The sequence below is a fragment of the Falco peregrinus genome, chromosome 5 (assembly GCF_023634155.1).
Source record: "Falco peregrinus isolate bFalPer1 chromosome 5, bFalPer1.pri, whole genome shotgun sequence".
NCBI classification, from domain to species: Eukaryota; Metazoa; Chordata; class Aves; order Falconiformes; family Falconidae; genus Falco; species Falco peregrinus.
In genome coordinates, this window is record NC_073725.1 from 53415052 (window position 1) to 53429936 (window position 14885).

At 38.1% G+C, this 14885-nt stretch overlaps 1 protein-coding gene across 8 annotated transcripts in view; it reads right to left on the minus strand.

Annotated features, from left to right (window-relative positions):
* Positions 1 to 14885, minus strand: part of ZMYND11 (zinc finger MYND-type containing 11) — a 106422-nt gene that overhangs the window by 78889 nt on the left and 12648 nt on the right. Inside the window, exon 1 of one of the 8 annotated variants that reach the window (XM_055803789.1) lies at positions 8129 to 8151. The exons of the other annotated variants lie outside the window; for them this stretch is intronic. The gene's annotated coding sequence lies outside the window, so the exon portion shown is untranslated. Of the gene's footprint in view, positions 1 to 8128; positions 8152 to 14885 lie in introns of those variants that run through there. 8 annotated transcript variants of the gene reach the window in all.

The window sequence follows — 14885 nt, forward strand, 5'->3', positions numbered from 1 at the left end:
ATCCTTTCTGACCACACCAGTCAGCTCGTCAATGCCACTTGCTGCCTGGAGACCAACAATTCCCTCTTTTGTCTCCCACAGATATGCTTAATAAACCCCGGTTCAAGTTTCCTAAACATCTTTCCAAAGACAAAAAAATGGCCTTTGGTAAACAGCTTCAGTCTCCATCTCTGAGGAAACAAAAAACCTTAATTATGATTTATGACTGCCTTTTCAAGGTTTATGATCCTGCTCAAATATAGCCTTTCACTAACCATCTCGGCTGGCTCTATCTAGGTTTTGGCCAGACCCATGGGCAAACCTCACCTAAAGCCGTTCCCTTCCTCTTCCACTTGTCACGAGCAATGAGTTATAGACAAGAGCTAAGGCTCGCACTTACGATCAGCTACGTCCCAAAACAAAGTCCAGTGGACGTTTGAAAAAAATCAGCTTTGGCTGATGTCTCAAATGACTGATTGCTCTTTGTTTCTGCCTTTATGGGTTTTAGGAAGCACATGTACATAGGTATGCTTGAATATGCCGTTTCATTTAGTGGGTGGTATTTTGCTGATATAAGAAGGGTATGACTGTTGGATAGCTATAATAAAAACTGGTTGTAATAGAAACTTTTGCCACTTTGGAAGTAGAATGAAAATGGCAAGCTTGTGCCTTCTTATACACATGCAACTATGGATGCAAGCATGCCAGCAGAATTGGCTTAGATAAGCAGAACTTACTTCTGTTAAGGAAATAAAGACAAATTAAAACCAGTCCCACTGAACAGCCTCCATACTGGAACATGTACCAATACAGAGGTACCAGAAGAACAAGGAGAACAGCAGTGAACAGATCACACCTGTACACTGTGTTATTAAGTTAGTGTAACTCTTCTCAACCTAGAGCATGGTCTAAGCCATTCTCAACTCTTTCATTCTTCGGCCTCTCCAAAAAATTTGAAAAAAGGAAAAAACCCAACAACCCAGACAAGAAACCCTGAAGGCATGAAAGTAATGGAGATACTATTACAGAGCTACTTAACAATACCCACATAAACTTGTCTGATGCGATACAGTCCAGCACTAAACCAGGACTACTGTAGGCAGGCAACAAAAAGAAGTAATCATTACTCAAAAGCATATTCCTATAGAAGGTTAGCTTGTAACTCCCAGAGCTGGAACTATGTCACATATAATTTTTTGACATAACAGGATGCTTGGAAGAAACCCTCCAGGAGCAGGAATCAGGCTGTGGCTGCACTTAGGTTCCCTAAAGCCAAAAGCAAACGATCTGAGATCTATTCAATAAAACATTACATTCATTTATTTTTTTTAATTATGAAATCATACATGGGACAGCCTTTCCAAGCTCCAGATCAAGTTAATTTCATTCATTACAGAGGCACATAGAGTTACTCAAACATTCAATTAAAATTACCTTACAGAACTGCATTTAGATTGTATCATCACTCTGATGAAACCCAAAGCAAAACATAAAATAAAGGTCAAACTAGAAAACAGTATGGAGCAAGTTAATACCCATGAAAAATGAGCACAACAAACCCAAAACTATTCCCCAGTAAAAAATGGTAGCAGAGGATGTGAGAAGGGATGTTATTCCTCTCCTTTATTGCTGCTCATCTCACAGAAGAAAAGCCAGAGGAAAAGAATTTCAACATTTGTAATTGGAAAAGAAAAAGACAACTCTGCCTTACCATGTAACAAGGAATGAAAGAGTTAGAAAAGAAGATGCGTGACCAAAACAGATCCTCACTACTTGTACATCTCTCCCAAGCCCTAGGACACAAAACCCCTGCTACAGGTGATTTAATTTTTTTTGTTTGTTCAACAGTTTCTTACAAGGAAATCATTTTGTAAATGACTTAAGGCAAGGATTCCTTCTTAAAAACAACCAGAAAAAAAATCTTAATGCTTTGGTAATCTCTCTCTTAATCCTCTCTATACTTGTCATTGGAAAAGACTTCAAAAACTGATTAATCTAAAGATAATTATACTCAACTGTTCTCCAAAAAGGAATAAAAATGGACTGGAACTCAGCTAATACACATCTTCCTTAAATAAATATATTATTTAGAAAACATTCTTTCAGAATGATTTCAGATGCATATATTATCAATAAAAATTAATGAATCTTACCTAAAAATCCCTCATAGATTCCTTTCAAAAGAAAGTTTTTCTTAATTTTATGGCGTTTCTGCACACATCTGAGGTAAGTCCAAGATTCTACCAATGCATTTAATTATTTCTAATGTAGAAATGTTTTGATAGCATGCCTGTATCTGTGAGGAGAAGGGAACGGCCATCCTTCTTTTTACAGGAAAAATATGTAATATATTAGCCATAAATTAGCATGATACTTGGAGTAGTAACCATGAAAAATCAACCTTGCTACAAAATTGGAATTATTCAGAAATATATTAATTTTAGATCCTGACCTTCTGGCTACCACTGCAGCAGAACACAATTAACACTCTCCTAAGGCTCCCACAATGTATATTCAAAGAGGTTTTTTATGACTAAGTGATACCTGAAACGATACAAGGGAACTCTCTGAAGTACTGCACACTAACAAAAAATTAAAAAACATATCTGCTGTGTTTGCACACAAGTATTCTGTATAAGCAATGCTAAGCTAAACACACCACCAGGACAGATTTTCTTTACAGGTGGTGAATTTGGACCAACATTATTGACCCTACATTAAAAAAAATATGACAGAATGGCAGAAGTCACTTAACAAGGGAATGCTTTATAATCAAGGTTTGTCTTCAGTGAGGACAAAGCGTATTTTGAAGACTCACTAAAATGACGGAAAGGTAGGTGGAGTTTTGATAGTTGCCCACTACTTGAGGTGGATCCTCGTACAGTGGGAGCTGGGGCTGCATTTCAGGGGTATGTAAGTATGTACCAATTCTGCTAAACAGGCTGAGATCATGTCTTTTTTAAAAAAACTCAAGTAATTTTAATTTTAGTAACTGAATTACCCTATTGCCAAATACCCAACGCAAAGCGATTAACAATTGTGAGTGTGCACCTGGGTTCTGTACAAGCATTATGGATCGCTGTAGGATAACCAACAGATGTACAACTCAAAACAAATATTTGTAAAGCCTCTGGGTTATTATTTGCAATCATTTACCTGAGTTAAAATTGGCTAATAAAGGTGTGATTCACCAAAGCACTCGACTACATGGTTTACCTGGGATTCGCAGAACCCTCAGCAGCACCCTTCATGGCAAGGAGGTGTTCCCCACCAACAGCGGAGCAGCTGATGGAGCCCAGGCTAAGGAGGGCTCAGCTGCCCTGCTGGAGTGCTGCCACTTGCATAAATAATTAAGTATTTATTCCAACATGGTTCAAACCTTCACATCCCAGATAGCTGCACACTCCCTAAGGTTAGAAATCTGGTGTCTGCATGCCTTGCTTATCCACTAAATGCAAAAGCTGAAGATCATACCAGACAAGAGAAACTAACTCTCCCATAAATTATAAAAACCTCCAGTGAAAATACATTCATCACTGTGATACTGTCCATTGGTTTCCACCTGGAATTTCATTTTTCCTCACTTCTAAGTAAGGAAAAATTAAAATTACTGTGGTTTTTACATTTTATTTTTATTGAGTAAAGAAAGTGAAACTCTTATAAAAACAAATATTAATAACAAACATACACATTTCAATTTTTGCAAAAGAATCCTGAAAAGGGAAATCATGAACTACATTTTCTTAATACATTATGCCTACTGTGACCTTCAGCTCTGAGGAAAAATGGCACAACTCATATTTTTAATTACTAACACAAAGCTCTGGATTAGTTAAAGAGCTTATCAACTCTTCAAGACTTTAGGTACTCACAACATTTTAAATGCAAAAGGTGACAATTCTCACGGTGGCACTGTTAAGAAAGCAGTGGAAATTGCATATGGTGGTTTTGAATTACACCAGGACAGAAGCTGGCATGTCCAAAGCAGTCTGAGAGGGAAGGAGGAGGTTTTGAGATGCCCACCACCACCACTCAAGAGCATAAAGGCAAACATGCAAGGACAGGCCTGGCGAAGAAGGGGCCTCACAAGGACAGGGCCGAAGAAGATGAAGAGCACTCCTTGGGCAGGTCCCCACAAGCAGGGGAGTGCCAAATGCTTTAACGGGAGACAACAGGGCACCACTGTCCTCAAAAAGCAGCATGATGATAGGGATGGTAAAAGGAGCTGCGCACAGGTAGAAACTGGCAGAATAAATATTCCGTGGGATGACTGAGGCTAATCCCAAGAGAAAATGTTATCCTCCACTGCTGCACCAGGCAGCCCATGGCCACAAGCCGGTTCCACTGCAAAATCCCACAGTTCAAACCATAAATGGATGTATTTGGCCAATACGTTCAGTACTGGACCTGCCATATGGTACAGAGCTAGCTCTAAGTTACTAAGCTTTACCCAAAACCCAGGAAAATATTTAATTTCCAAAGCTCATCGATAACCTTTCAAGAAAAGATACTGACTGGATAACTCATTTTCTATGGTGTAGTTCTAAGTGCCCTAAAGAAGTTGGGACTTCTTCTATTAATTCTTCTGAAGCACTTCAAAAACCTGCCCCCAATCTAAAGTGGGGGTGGTTGTGTCTTTGCGAGGTTACACAGCTTGCCCAGGATCTGTAAATAGCAAAGACAAACCCCCAAGCGACATCTCTCCTCCTGTTCTTCCCTTACTCCACTGTCATGAATCAGATACAATCCTGCCCCAAAGCTTTACTTCAGGAATTACAGAAATTATTGTAAAAGACTGCATATGGGAAACATACATAAATCAAAAGTTCTGGCATGACATCCAAATAATTTGGTTTTAAGAAAAATAGGGTTTCATTTAAATTCTCAGCTCCAGTTATATTCTCTCTCCTAAAAATCAAGAAACTAATTTCAAAATAACCATGATGAATAAACACTCTCTCCAGTAGAGCAGCGAATCAGGTAGATGGCTGTCTCAAAGATACCTGTTCAAAGTTTAACATCTCATCACTGTCTACAGCCCTCCAGTCTCAATCCTGACAACAGTCAATAGTTTTTATGAATAAGCATGTTCTGGAAGAGATGCTGGACTACGTGGCTGGATAAACAGGCAGATAAGATGGTAGAGAAATACAAAAGAGAAATACAAAACATCCAACAGCTATTTACCACAGGTATCAGCCTAGGAGCTTGCAGTAATGTTTCTGCAGATAAGAAGAAAGATCAAAAACCAAACTATGCAAGCAGTTTGGGTCTATTATTTTTTATAAGATTTTGTCTTTGTAAATATAAATCAAATACAAATGTACAGCACTGCCAAGGAATTAAATTATATTTGATATCTATACATTAATGTATTCCAGTAAAGCAGACTAAGAAACAAATCTAGTCATAATTCAGTCAAGAATCTGTATAGAACCATACTATTAAATTTCTATGGTATGTGAAGAACAAAACAAGTTTAAGCAATGCAGTTCTTCAAATCTTATCAAAAGCAAAATGACTGCAAACTCCTAAAGCAATGTTACTACTTTATCATTGTTACAGCTTAATAATATAGCTACATCACATAAATTGCATCTCCCTCACGTAGTATCTTTGAATCACTCAATCTGAAAAAAAAATCTCCAAATAAAATCCAAAGTGTATTACAAAGAGACTGCACTTTTATAGCAAAGGAGGTAGCAGACGGTGAAACAAGAAATAACATAATGGCATGAAGAATTATATGCATTTTGTATTGGACTTATCATTTATACGATAAACAGACAAGTGTACAAAAAAAATTGAGATACTTGATTTTTTCTCTTGAAGGGAAAAAATCTGTTGATATAGGGTAACTAGTTGGAAGACACATGGATTTTTTAGTAATCACAAAAGGGACTGAAGTAGACAGTAACAGCTAAAATGTAACTCATACTATGAAATGCCTTTTCAATTTTGGAATGTTAGAAGGTGCAGATCTGCTTTAATTGCAAATAGGGTAAAGATACTCAGAATCCTACACAACAGGCACATTATCACTACAAAAATTTGCCAACGAAATTCAGCTTTGTCCTTCCTGGATCTCATCCAGAAGGAGTAGTGGACTACATAATTTTTTTCACTTGTAATTAAAAAAAAAAGTCAGATTTCTCTTCTTCTCAATTAGGTATTTTTCTGCAAATCTTTCTTTTCAAAAAAAGAACAAGGGAAACAACAGGGGCAATTAATTTCCTTCAAGTAATCTACCACACTGATACAATTTTTGTACCCTTAATTCTATGACGACTCCAACATTCATGACCTGCTTGCTGCTGTTCTACTTCGCCACAGTGTCTGAGTACTTCTCTGCTGACTTCAGTTATTTTAGTGATTTTCCCACAAGAAGAGACTCTTCAGTTGTCCAGCTGATTTGCTATAAATTTTCATGGATTATAGGCCACCTCCCTGACATCCTCCCTATTGCTTGTTATATCTTGTTTCCTGCAGTCGTGGGAAAGGGATACAGGACATTTCCTCTGTCTCTGCCTGATTTTCTTGGTGGTCCTTACTTCCTTTTATTTCCCATTTTCCAGCATCTCAAAATGCCCAAAGATTTTCTAAAAAGCAGTACCAATGAATAAATTACAAATCACCCCAAAATCTCTTTGAAAGTTTAGTGCGTATAGGGAACATGAAAATGCTAAATATGAGGAATAAAAAATAAACTCACTTCTGTTTTTAATTGGCAACAGCTAGAAGAAAGCAAGCAAGAGAAGTACATATTGGAAAGCAAATTTGAATATTTAAAAATATTTTTTTTACTTTTTACTGGGAATGTTTTAGCTGCCATTTCAAGATGCTTCATGAGAAAATATGAAGAATAATTGTATGTCTCCATTTATTAATTTATAAAAATACTATTTTTAATAATTTAAAATCTTATACAAAGTTTTCTTCTCAGTCTTTTTCTTGTTGTTTTTCTTCAGAAAAGGAAAATCTTGCGTAAAATCTGTGCAACTTTTTTTTGAGAAAGAAAAAAGACTGCCTGGCCTGATAAGCACTCTAGAAGAATCCACTAAAAGTCTAAGAAATAGAAAAGCTGAGCTGCGGGAAGACTGCACTATTTTGGTAACAAGTCTCCTGTCTCATGTGCCACCCCTATCTGTTTTAAGCAGAAATGACAATGCACGGCCAGCTGCTGACAGCCAGCTTCAACGGTATAGCAAATAAATTTGTTTAAGAAGGTCTCTCCTGCAGGTATGTCCAAGGTAAATTCCTGGCAGTGTACAGACGTGCTGTGACACCAGGAGAAGTTTCTTAACCTCAGTTAAAAAAAGCTATCATAGCTGTATTCTTTAGCAGTTCATAAATTGCCTTCACCTTTGTAAAATGGAAAAAACCTCAACATATATATTTTGATTATAGTACTCTCCAGGGATTCTTGAAAGATGGGTATTCAGATTCAATGAGAGAACACTGAAGAAGCCACTCCTGTTTAATTACACTCAAGAAAGAAATCCAAGAGGGTGTTTCCAAGTGTAGGGCTCATGTTCTGTAGCACAAGCACCCTCTGCGCTGAAGTCTGAAACCTGACAGTGTCTGTAAGAACAACAATATTCAGTTCTCTAAAAAACTATGAGGGGAGGTCCAGGTTTTGTCGCAGCGGATGCCTCAGTCAGTGATGACAACAGAACTACTGATGCCACGGCGAAAAGTAAAGACTGGGCTATGAGGAAATTTAAATTGAAATACATTCCAGTCTTCCCAGAGAGGAGACATTCCCTTTGAACAAAGCAATAGTAGTAGAATACTAGTAAGAGAATTGCTAGCAAGATTTGTTGTCTCTTGGTGTAGATTTTAAGGAAGATTATTCCATTGAGGAAGACAATACTATTTATCGTGACATTCTTTCACAACTTATTAGCAGTTCCTCAATTTCACAATCACACTAATTTAGTTATCAAGTACAACATTTGCTACCTTTAATGTAGTACTTTCTTTAAAACTAATTTGAAATCATAGTGGTTTTCATGATTTATATGGCTTAGGCACAGTTTCATTTCCTGCTAGTAAAGAGGTATCATCAACTTGAAATTCCAGCCATTTTTACAGAGCCATCAAACAATTTAGTGCATTAAATCTGCTTGCCTTTCAGTTTTGCACTTACCTTCATTTTTATCAAAACCACTTTCTCTCCGTCTGTTGCTCCCACAAAAATAATATGCACAATTTCTTACTTCTAATTTTTTATTCTTCTAGTGCTAGAAGTATTGGCATATTACCTCCATCTGCTTCTGGTCTTAGCAGACCTGTCCTCAGAGTAAAATGGAAGTATTTGCCTTAGCAACTGTTCCCCGCTAATTTATACTCCAAATGCCTAATATAGCGAAGTGCTGATACTGCTGTTTTACAGGGAGGAAATCATGCCATAGAGAAGTATATTCAAAATCTGTTACAAGCACGAAAGTGAGACAGCATGACTGGTAAATCATTTCAGAAACCTGATGAGTTATTCTCACCTGCTCCATACAGAGCTGCTGAAGCCAGTGGTGGCCAGTGCACAGTTCCTGAACCACTCCTGGCTCAAAATATTTCACCTGTGGTTCCCATGAGGCTGCCAGTCATTTATCTGGCAACAAGGCCATGCTGATGCAGCCGTGGCTGAATAAATTCAAATTATTGGATTTGGAAGAAACAAGTTAACAAGGGTTGCTGAAGCAAACATCACCCTAGCACTCAACACTGAGACAAGTCCTGACCCACTTGCGGGAACCCTCAACTCTCCCAAGCATACGATATGGGGGGGTTAGCTTTTATTCATATAGGAATTTTAGTCTGTAATCCATAGGGTGAGCAAGTTTGGTCATACTTGCCCTATACAGTAAACACTGAAAAGCAGCCATGACATGACACGCATCTAATATAGACATCATGACAGGTTCTTCCACCTGCAAATGCTAATGATTAGAAACTACAGCGTAGCTTCCGATCTGCATTTACTCAGCCTGGCTGTATACACCAATATTGGTCTGTGCCTTAAGTGGCTTTTTACTCTCTTCCATAGCCATCTCCTTCTAGACACATTTATAGAGATCATAAGAACCATAGGGACTGATCAAAGACACATCCACTGATTCTTTGAGTATCACATGAAGCTACTCAAATACATGGGATATTCGTAGGCTAAAAATGGAGAAAGCAACAAGAGGTAACAGCATAGTTTCAGCCTAGAATGCTAGAGAAATGTCAACGTCTAATTCACAACAAATCTCAATTGTATCTTATTAATATAAGCAGACTGTAAATAAGTTATAAAGATTAGACATTTTTACTGACTCAGCAAACAGACCTCCATGTTTCAAGCAGGTTCTTTCTCTAAATCAAACTCTGACTAGGATCGGGTACATTAAGAGGAAACTTGAGAATCTTTTACTTTGAAGACAACATGAAGTATCCTGGGTCTTCCCTGGGGAGCCTTTTTGTTGTGCCTAAGAGAAGGAATCCTAAGGAGAAATGTGTCCTAAGCTTGGAGGCTCTCAAGGTTGGTGTCAGCTAATTGAATCCTTGGAGGGAATGGTCTCTAGCCTGTGGGATCAGGAACAAACTTCAACTGAGGAAGTTACAGGAATTAATTTAAAGGAAACAGACCACATGACTGTTCTCCTGCCTGAAAAATTTACTGTAATCCACTCTAAGTGATGGGGCAGAGAAAAGCCAACAAGCTGGACCAAGAGCTCCTCTCGTACCTACAGCACACACATCCAACATGGTCCAGTGTCCCTCCTCAACATTTTTGAAAAAGCAAGGAGAGAAAAGTGGTGTCTCTGTGGTGAGTAGCAGCTGGATAAGGCTACTAGTGTTTTTTCTGCAAAGCATCTTGACTAAAGATCCTGCGGCCTTGAATGCTTTTATGCTCACAGCACTCTGTAAGATTCATTTTTGAAATGTTTTCATTTTATAGCTGGGGAACCAATACACAAAAAGCTGTGTTTGGAAGGCCCAGCGGAGGTACCCAACTTCAGCACCACAATTGCCAGGGTGTGCAATTTCAGAAGTCTGACAAGTGGGTTTTAGCCTCTGCCCCCAGTGAAATCAAAATAATTACATCCAACAACTAACAATATCCAGGCTATTCTGCTGTGAATAGTCCTGGGCATCTCCAGTTAGCTTACAGCTCAATGCATTATTTTGGTGACTTCATGCAAAACAGAAATAGTCCCCATCACAAATTTCTACTACAGGCAAAAATAGCATGAGCACATTAAGCTGCTTTCGCTTGTCACCCCTGATGAACTTCATATGGCAACCAGACCAAAAGCCCCCGCTGAGCCCCCTAAGCTGAATGTGAAACGGAAATATCACAAAAAAACACCGCCAGCATCCCAGAACATGACTCACACTGCTTAAGTACCAAATCAAATCATTACACTTAGAAGATTCTCGTCTGGAGATTTTGTATGGATAGATCAAGCACTCTGAAACTACATTTGCTGAAGAAAGTAGACTGAGCGCCAGGGCTCCAAACTTGGTACAGCCTCCTCCTGTGCTGGTTAACTTCAGGCAAGTCACTGCATATCTCTGTATTACCATTTCCAAATGCAAAACTAATTACACTAATCCCCTTTGTGTAGCACTTAAACATCTATGGATGAAAATAATTATCCTAAGAACTATTTATGTTACTACAGCACAGCACCACAATACTATGTGGAAAGCCAGGGCCACGTCTCTTCTGTTAGTCTATCCCTCCTGACAAGTATGAATGCCAAGTTCAGAAATTACTACAAAATGCTGTTTATAATTGATGGACCTTCCTGCACAGAGTAAAATGGGGAAATGCTAAGGGAAAACCACTGAAACAACACAGGGAATGCTGTTAACTGTTCTAAGGGCCAGATTTTCAAAGATGTCTGAAGACAAGAGATGAGGTCCATACGTGGTGGGATTTTCAGAACTAATGTTTATTCAAAGTCCCACTAAGATCAATGGCAGCTAAGTACTGCAGCCTTTGCAGACAGTCCCTGCAACTTTAATCACCTTAACCATTGAAAATCTGACCCCAAGTAAACAAACTAAGACATTGTTTAATGTTACTTGTATGACAATTGTGGAAAATTTTTTTAGACAGAAATGTGACTTTTAAATTGCAGTTTAGCAATTCATAAATGCTAATGAAATCCCATGCTGTCTGCCCTGTGATAATTTTTTCCTATTAAAAGCTTGTTCTTTTTTTAACTTAATAAGTACATCACTAGTCTAAGCACATTCATTGTTCAAAGTTTAAATTTATAGTTCAAATAGAAAGAGAGGTCGCTTACCAGTAACCGGAATTCTTTCAGACATGAGTTCTTCATGTATATTCAAACTAATGAGCTATCTACATGTCCCTTCACTTAAGACTAGTCTTATATCTTTGCAGTGAGTAAGTACATGAGATACAGACTGTGCCACTTCAGTTTCCCCCAAATCATACAAATAAAACTCAGGGAACTTCCAAAAATTCTGAGAGGGAACAAAGTAATCAAAAAGAAAACATAAATGTGAACTACACAGTAAAAAAAAAAAAATATATATCCTATTGGTAAATCACCTTTGTCTCTTTTGAAGTGACAGTGCACAAGTACAGTTTATCACAGCAACTTAAACAACTACACCTGGTCACTAAGTACCAGAGGTTCTGGAGTCTTTTGTACAAACCACTCTAACACTTCTTTACCAATATATATGTTTGAGTAATGTTACAGCACATGGTGAAGGTAGGGATGGAGCTCCAGGTAGCGTCATCCCCAGCATCTCCACTATTTCTTAACAATGTTGTGTGCACTGGAGTATTCTGTAGTAACAGCAGGAGATTCATCGTAGCAGTCTGATAGCAAATTTTGACACAGTCTCCAATTGACTTTGACAGGCTGTGTGGGAATGGCTGCACTGTTAAACCCTTCAGAAAACACACATGAATAGCCTGAAGCGTTTAAATGTGTGAATACAGAAGTAGACAACCCCCAGCATAAAAGTATAAAAAACAATTTCTGCTTTAAAGGCAGAACACCAGAAATAAAATTTGGAGATTAAATAAAACCTGCTGATTAAAAAGTATAATTCTACCATGATGTGAGGCAGAAAATGAAGAAGAACATATGCATCTCCTGCAAAAGCCTCTGAGGAAGTGGCTTTGATGAAAGCAGAAGTAGTAAACACAAAGCCCAAGACCTTAATGAGGCTAAGTGAGAGTTCAAACTCGTTTAGCCTTAAGCAGATATTCCATAACAGCTTTAATAAATGATACAGAAGAAAAAAACCCAAAAAACCAATGGTAAGAAGCCACATGGATCTCATTCCCAGAATGCGCAGCACGTGGGTGCTGGATGGTTTTCCTCGTTGAAGTATTCCTGCTTCTTTCCATAAAAAAAGCCGACAGATGACAAAAAAACAGAGCCAACTAGACAGACACCACTAAATGGGTAAGATGCCCTTCGGCCCCACAGCGCTGAAGGATGTATTTTCAGTGCTTTCACTCACACACGACAGGCTGACTGCTACCACAAAGACTTGTTATGGCATTTTCAGTGGGCATGATCCAGGAGAAAGGTAACCTTATTTAAGCTGGGTTACACGGGAGCTGGAAGAGGTCAGAATAAGTGATCGGTGTAGTTCTGCTAGAGAAGAGCTTAACATATCTGTGACCTAAAGTGAAAAATATTTTTGTTTAAATTCTTTCCAAAAACAATGCCAAGACAGATATTCCAAAAAAAGTTAAATAGACCAAAATAAAATTAGAAAGAACCACAACTTTCAAAAGAACATGCATTGTCCTAAATCTTTTGCGTAAGTACATAGTACATTATGTACTACTTTCATTAGCAAATGAAGTCATGTAAAAACAACTAACAATAAGAAACATCAATGTTAATAGGCAAACTCCAAGATATTTTCAAAACCATTTTTTTCCATTTCTAGAAAAATAAAACAAACAAAACCCCACCAAATTCTCTTTTTGTGAACAATCTATTTGAGACAAGTATGATTTCACTCACAAGTACTATTCAAAAACATTTTTCTTGAAAGCATTTTGAAAATGAAAACTGTTTAGAACTTTTTCCCATGTACTTCTAAAATCTGTGTGAAATGGGTACATCTGGGCTATGGAAGAAGTGTCCCTAAGCAGGCTTATGTATTTTTGGAAGAACAATGGGACAGTTCTTGTAAATATTAGACCGCTATGGTTATGCAATATAGTCTAATACTGGATTATTTTGAACTCATTTGGAAATCTATTCAAGGTTAACATTGATTATTAATATCAATCAGTTTTAAGAGTAAGCCTGCAGCTTTGAAGTTCGTATTTCTACAGAACACCTCTCCACAACAGGATGTGGCTTGGGTTCTTTTTTTCACCTACCTGTTACTCTACAGTAACACACAGCAAACTCTTCCTACCATAAATTAAGCAGGATCCTGAGTGACTGAGTGGTAAAGGATAAAATGTGCCTTTGTATGTTGAGGAGGAACATTTCTACACCAGCAGATGATTGCCACGTGACGGCCACATGCAGATTTGTGATTGCCTAAGTCCTGCTGACATGTATACACACCACCACATAAACTGACTCCCCTTCCCTTGTTGATACACATGTAAAATCCATGCCAAATAACCCTGTAAAACTATATATATATAGTTTTAACTACAATACAAACAGGTATTATTCCTCCTACCAGTGAATTATATACATTCCTGCTGCACAATATATCATATGTTTAACAGTGCACACTACTCAGTAACTTAACCCATGGTGTACCAGCTTTTGCAGGAGTATCTTCTACAAAGCATTCTTGAATTACACCTCCTCCCTTTTCTCATCCTTCTTAGATCTACCTAGTTTTCTCCCCTCTCTGCTTTGTCTACATCACCCCTTTGCTGTCTTCTTTTACACTTGCACGTCATGGATTGCACTTTGTCTTCTATTTAATAAACTCTGGAAACCTACCTCTGCTATGAATGCTATTACCAAATGTGCCACTTTGTATTTTTTGTGTACTGTATCATGCCACGCAATATTTATTCTTGCACAAATACTAAATGTAATTTGGAGCAGGGATTTTTCTAACTTTCTTATCCTGTGCTGTTACTTTGTAAACTGCCAAGTACATATGCATTACTATGTAAATAAACAACAGTAACAAAATCCAGATGAAACTTTACAGAAATGTAGGTAGTCAGAATGTAATAACCCTAACTGCAACTTGGCCAGGACAAGAGGTCAAGCATCCTTACTCTTATGGAAAGTGCCAACGTGTCATACAAATGGCTTGGATGAGTCAAAATCACTACATAAATACATACTTTAAATGAAATTTACACATGCAGTACTACACCATCATCTATCGCTTTTTAATTATCTAGCATACCTGTCAAGGGTGATAGGGCCTCATTAGCAAACACCTTCTCAAGGCTACCTCCCATTGCAACTTGCTGTAGCCTGAGATGCAGGAAGTAAAGGTCATCATTTAAATTCCTGACAAAGTGATTGTAAAGCAGCACATTCTGCCTGAGATGTGGGGTTCTTGCAACAATGGCTAATCGGCAGTTCTCCATCAAGTTTGGCAGTTCAGTTAATTTCATTAATTCAGTGGAACTTGGAAGAAATGCTCAAAAACAGGGTTGTAATTTCAAACCTGTCAAGAGCTCGGTTGTTTCTTAAGCTTCATAATATAGACATGAAAAGGTCTGCAATGAATTGTAATACCGTACTTCACTTATTTGTTTGATAATCATCTGCCCACCATACCCGCCAGAATGGACTGAACTCAATGGGCACCTGTTAACTCCCCTGTGCAGGAGGGCTTCAGCCTGCTTCACCCATGTAGCTAAACACCCTTCCCCTTGACAACTCCTAAAACAGTAATTCAGCCACCCAAAACCTTTT